At 55.7% G+C, this 6,000-nt stretch overlaps 1 long non-coding RNA gene across 1 annotated transcript in view; it reads right to left on the reverse strand.

Moving 5' to 3' along the window:
- The window catches only part of LOC109245577 (uncharacterized), a 28,826-nt gene extending 25,093 nt beyond the window's left edge, over nucleotides 1–3,733 (reverse strand). The window contains exon 1 of the long non-coding RNA XR_008423605.1: nucleotides 2,723–3,733. This is a non-coding gene — a long non-coding RNA (uncharacterized LOC109245577). The remainder of the gene's footprint in view (nucleotides 1–2,722) is intronic.
- Between the last annotated feature and the right edge of the window lie 2,267 nt (nucleotides 3,734–6,000).

A 6,000-nucleotide genomic window follows, 5' to 3' on the forward strand; every position in this document is an offset into this window, starting at 1 on the left:
GCGGGCCGCGAGGGACTTGATGAATAAGCATGAGGGGGACGATGTCCGCCGCTGTGTCCCCGGTGCCGGACCAGGGGCCCCGTGGCAGCTACTCCACACACGTTTGTCCACTGAAGGCCACCTGCCCTTTTCCGAGCCGCCCACGCGTCCTGCAGGTGCCCTAACGGAGCCGGGGGCGAACAACACAGAGACCTAGTCTGTCACACTTCAGTAGGGCAGGGCTCTGAGACCGAGGCGTCACGGGGCCGCGCGCCCTGTGGAACCCCAGGGGAGGGTCCTTCCTGCCCCTTCCAGCTCCCGGGGGGCCCCCGGCACCCCCTGGGCTCTGGCCGCGCCCTCCACCTGTGCCTCCCTCCTCATGTGAACTGTCCTCTGTCTGTGTCCTCACTCTCCCTCTGTCACTGGATTTAGGGTCCATCCCAATGTTTCGGGATGACGTCATCTCAGGACCTTTAACTTCATCGCGTCTGCAAACACCCTTTCTTCAGATACGGTCGCATCCACGGGCTCTGGGGGGTCAGGACGTGGACTCGTATCTCTGGGGGCCACGAGCCCACGACGCGGGCCAAGCCCTCTTTTCCTCAGGACGGCCCTCACCCTCCGTGCGAGAGGAGGCAGCCGAACCCGGGGCCCTCCGGGCTCTGCCGAGGTCACGGGCAGCAGGGGACGGGGCCCGGGTCGGGGGGCCGCTGACGCGCTTCTCACGTGCCGGCCACCTCTTGGCCGAGATGTCTTCCTCGGCTCCCGCAGGGTGCGGACGGATGCTGGAGGTGGGGAGGCCTGGGTTCCTCCTGCATCCCTCCCCCTCACGCAGCCGCTTGCGCGACGGTCACGAGGCGGCGGCGACGCGGAGGCCGGGCCGGGGAGGCCCGCCGGTGCTCTCTTGCAGGCCGTCTCCTCACTCGAAGCCTCGGGTTTTCATTCCTGCCTCGGGGCAGCGGCGAGGGTGAAGTGTGCGAGAGCTCCCGGAAGTACCTAGCCCGGTGCCAGGGGCACACACGCGTGGGCGTGCTGTTATCCTGCGATTACGGCCGCGGTGACTAAGCAGAGACAGTTACTGCCATGATGACGTGCAGACCAGCTCTGGCCCCGGGCCCCTTTAAGAGCTGTGCATTTATGACCCGTGTGTCTTCCCGGAGACCCTCCGAGGCTAAGGGCTTGCCCCATTCCACCGTCGAGGAAGCGGAGACCCGTTTGCTCACTCCCGACGCGGCTCTGTCTGGAGGACCCCGCCTCGGTCTACCACCTCACCCCTACACCCTGCCCCCTCTCCCCCTGTGATGGCGACGCTCCTAGAGTAGGTCCGATGGGGGCCTTTCTTGCCCGGAGGGAAGTGAGTGTTGATTCCTCGATCCCTCTGCCCCCAGCACCACCTGCCCGAGCCCGTGAGAGGGGAACTACTGGGGGTCCAGGCACATTGGGGTGGATGGGACCCCCCCCCCCCGGGTTGCTCGAGATCCAGGAATGGTGCTGCCTTTGGAGTGAGGCCACGGCCTTGGGTGGCCCGTCTTACCAGGACACAAGAAGTTGGGACGGTTCTGGGGACAGAATTTTCAGGACACGGGAAAACTCTGGGGCCTTGGAGCAAATGCAGGGGCCCAGGCTGCCCTCGGATGGGGGGCCACAGATGCACCTGCCGCCCCCCGCGGGGAAGCTGCTGTTTGTTCAAGGCTGGGCCCCCGCTGGGCCCTGGAGCTCTGGCCTCCCCACCTGTGGCCTTGAACAAACCACATCTCTCACCTTCCCCAGGTCTTTTTTCCTATTTCTGCAAAACGGGACTTGGTAACGGCCCCTTAGAGCACCGCCAGGGAGCTTCATGAGGAAGCCCCCCCCCCCCGCCCCCAACATCTTCACATCCCGTAAAAGCCTTCGTGGAAAAACCCGGTTTGCAGTCAGTGTTTGGGCAAGCCGCACACTATTCTCCTCGACCCGCTGGAGAGTCCCGGGCCCCTCCTGGAGCCACCGGCATCTGAGAAGCCGGGAGGCAGGGAGACAAACCTTGGACACCTGTGTGGGACCCACAGCCTCCGCACTGGGGTATCTGGGACGGGACAAGGGTCAGGATGGGGCAGGAGGAAGAGTTACAAGTCATTTTGTGAATTTAGGAGCAACCGAACAGATGACAGGGCTCCTTGGAGAGAACACAGGCCCGGGCTGTTTCGCATCTCCCGGCTGTAGGAAGGGGCACCAGGTCCCAGGGGGGTCGGGACAGGTGGAGTCTCGGGCTCCGGAGTCTCTGAAAGCCTGGCCGGACGCGTCTGGTTGTGTTTCGGACCTGCCGCCGCGTCCACTGCCCTCTGTCAATGTCGGTGGCCATCGGGAACCGTTGCGTTGTGTCCCCACGCGGTCACCCACCGTGTTCACCACCATCGCTCCCCGGCCGAGGCCCCGCTCTGTCCTGACGGGGTCACACGGCCGCCTGCTGGCATTCCTCTCCCTGCCCCGACCTCCCCAGGCCGATGTGACGTGCCCTGTGTCCCTCCTTGGTTTTCTGACTGCGCACCCACGAACCCCCTACTCTTTGTGACAAGTGACCCTCAGTCACAGCGGGTCACAGTGACTCACTGCAAACCAGCCTGACGGCCCCCTCCCCTTCCCCATGCGCCCGAGGCAGGACAGGGCCCCCCCGCTGCAGCCCCGGGGCGCCCCGGGCGGGCAGAGCAGCCACCACCCGGACGCCAGCCCCCGTGCCCGAGGGAGGTGGGAGCCTGGGGCGTCATACCTGTAACGAGATGTTCGATTGAGACGAGTGACACATGGCACTTTGGCTCACAACGTAGTGGCGGAAGTAGTCCTGGGACCCATCCCGGCGCAAGGGGGTGGAAGTGCGAGCCTACTGTCCGCGTGCCGCAGGAGGGAGGGCCTGGAGGTGTCCCATGAAGACACGGATGACCGCGGCCTTGAGTCTGACCCGGCACTTGCACGTTGGCGGTTAGCGAGCACGTAGGTGGAGGGAGGGCCGGCCAGCGCGGGCGTCCCGGGTGGCACGGGGCAAAGCCCTCACCGTCTCTGGGCACCCGGCCCCTCCTCTGTAAATGGAAAGAATGGGGCCTTGTTTCTCTCTCCTGTGCCCCAAACCACCAGGCCTTGTCGCCTGTCTGGATGAGGACAGGGAGATACGAGCCGTGCAAACGCGCAGAGCGCCGAACGGACGAGTTGAACGCGGAGGGCGGCCAGTGAGAGGGGGTGACCCAGGAGACTCACCGGCTTAAAACACAAGGAAGCATTTTTATCCTGGACTAACTTTAGATTTATACAAGCGTTGCAAAGATAACTCCAAGAGTTCCCATACGCTTTTCACTCCGTTTCCCCAACTGTTGTCACCTTTCACAACCATGGGACGTGGGTCAGCACAACAAGATTCCAGCCGGGACATTATCATCAACTAAACTACAGACTTTGTCCAGATTTCGCCCTTTTTTCCATTAAATTTTTTTTTATCTGCCCATCACCCAGCGCCACACAGAACAGCCCTACCATCCCCAGAGTCCCCTGCGTGTGTCCCCTTCGTCAAGGGCCACGTCCCTTCCCTAAGTCCCTGTGACCACTTATCGGTTTTCCATGCTGTAAGTTGTCCTTTTCCGGACTGTCATATAAATGGCATATGTAATAGGTAGCCTTTTGGACCTGATTTCCTTAACTGAGCAAAACACGTATGAGTGAATCCTGCCACACGAAGCAGGAACATTCCATCGCTGAGTGGTATTCCGCCGTATGGGCGCCCTACGCTTTACGCGTCTGTCGCAGGACGTCTTTGTTGCTTCCGGTTTTGGGCAAATAAAGCTGCTATAAACACTCACATAAATGATTTGGTGTAAACACGAGTTTTCGACTCAATATAGTGAGGGTTTAACTTTATAGGAAACGGTCAAACTGCCTTCAGGGGCGACTCTACCGTTTTGTGGCATCGGCGAGAAATGAGAATTCCCACCAGGTTTCTGGATTTTGGCCATACTAATAGACATGTAGTGATATCTCATTGTGGTTTTCATTTGCATCTCCCTAATGACCACTGATGTTGAGTATTTTTCATAGGGTATTTATCATCCATATATCTTCTTGGTGAAGTGTCTGTTCAGATCGGTTGCTCATTTTTAATCTGTCTGTTTTCTTCTTGCTGAGTTGTAAGAGTTCTTTATATATTCCAGACACAAGTTTTTTTTTTTTTTTTTTTTATCAGATACTTGCTCTGGAAATATTCTTTCCAAATCTGTTGTTTGTATTTTCATTCTTTTAAAAAAATGGCTTTTGGGGCGCCTGGGTGGCGCAGTCGGTTAAGCGTCCGACTTCAGCCAGGTCACGATCTCGCGGTCCGTGAGTTCGAGCCCCGCGTCAGGCTCTGGGCTGATGGCTCGGAGCCTGGAGCCTGTTTCTGATTCTGTGTCTCCCTCTCTCTCTGCCCCTCCCCGTTCATGCTCTGTCTCTCTCTGTCCCAAAAATAAATAAAAAAACGTTGAAAAAAAAAAATTAAAAAAAAAAATGGCTTTTATTTATTTATTTATTTAGAGAAAGAGAGAGAGTGGGGGAGGGGCACAGAGAGAGGAAGTGAGAGAATCCCAAGCAGGCTCCACACTGCCAGTGCAGAACTGGACATAGGGCTCGATCTGAGGAACTGGGAGATCATGACCTGAACCAAAGTCAAGAGTTGGATACTTCACCCACTGAGCCACCCAGGCACCCTTATATTTTCATTCTTTTAACAGTGTCCTGGGGCGCCTGGATGGCTCAGTCAGCTAAGCGTCCGACTTCGGCTCAGGTCATGATCTCACAGCTTGTGGGTTTGAGCCCCACATCGGGCTCTGTGCTGACAGCTCGGAGCCTGGAGCCTGGAGGCTGCTTCGGATTCTGTGGCTCCCTCTCTCGCTGCCCCTCCCCTGCTCATGCTCTGTCTCTCTCTCTCTCAAAAATAAACAACAACAACAAAAATAGATTCAGGGTCTCATCCCTATTACTCCTAGGGTGGAGTGTTAATGATCCATTTGGAATTACTTTTTGGGTTAAATGTGAAGTGTGTGTTGGTTCTTTGTACATCTTGACCTTTTGTCTCGTGATCTTGCTAAGCTTATTTATTTATTCTGGAACTTAAAAGATTCTCTGGGATTTTTCTAAATAGATAATCATATCACCTGCAAATACAGGACAGTTTTATCTGTCCTTTTTCAATCTGCATGCCCTTTATTTCTTTTTCTTACCTGATTGCATTGGCTGGGACCTCCAGTGTGATGTGAACGAGGGAATTGACAGAGGACATTCTTGTCGTGTTCCAGCTCCTGGAGGACTAGAACTCAGGCTCTCACCGGCAAGTCTGATGTTAGCTGTAGGGTTTGAAGACCCTTTTACCAGGGTCAGGAAGTGCCCTTGCATTCCTGGTTTTCCGATAGTTTCTTTTTGGTCGTGAATAGAGGATGTATTTTGTCAAATGCCTTTTCCGCATCTACTAAGATTATCACGGTTTTTCTTATTTAATCTATTAATGTGATAAATCACATTCGCTGATTTTCAAACTCACTGAATTTTTGATGAACTAAAAGAGACACTTAAATGCTTCATGTACTGGTTATTACTAACGGCTTCCAGGCCTTTCTGGTTGAGTGGCCTTTTTTTTTTTTTTTTTTAAAGATACCTATGTTTTTTTTTTTTAAACATTTTTTTCAATGTTTATTTGTCTTTGGTGAAGAAAGAGACAGAGTGTGAGCAGGGGAAGGGCAGAGAGAGAAGACGACACAGAATCTGAAGCAGTTTCCAGGCTCTGAGCTGTCAGCACAGAGCCCGACGCGGGGCTCGAACCCACCAACCGTGAGATCGTGACCTGAGCCGAAGTCGGACGTCTAATCGACTGAGTCACCCGGGCGCCCCCTCCCCATTTTGGGGGCCGGGCTGGATGGTCGACTTCCAAAAGTCCCTGCCTTTTTGTGGTGGGGATGTTGGCAAAGCAGACAAGAATCATCCTTTTCTGTGGCTGTGCCTCATGCTGACGGTCCACCAAAGACTTTGCACCTG

Source organism: Panthera pardus, unplaced genomic scaffold (genome assembly GCF_024362965.1).
Source record: "Panthera pardus isolate Hobbes unplaced genomic scaffold, ASM2436296v1 HiC_scaffold_19, whole genome shotgun sequence".
Classification (NCBI taxonomy): Eukaryota; Metazoa; Chordata; class Mammalia; order Carnivora; family Felidae; genus Panthera; species Panthera pardus.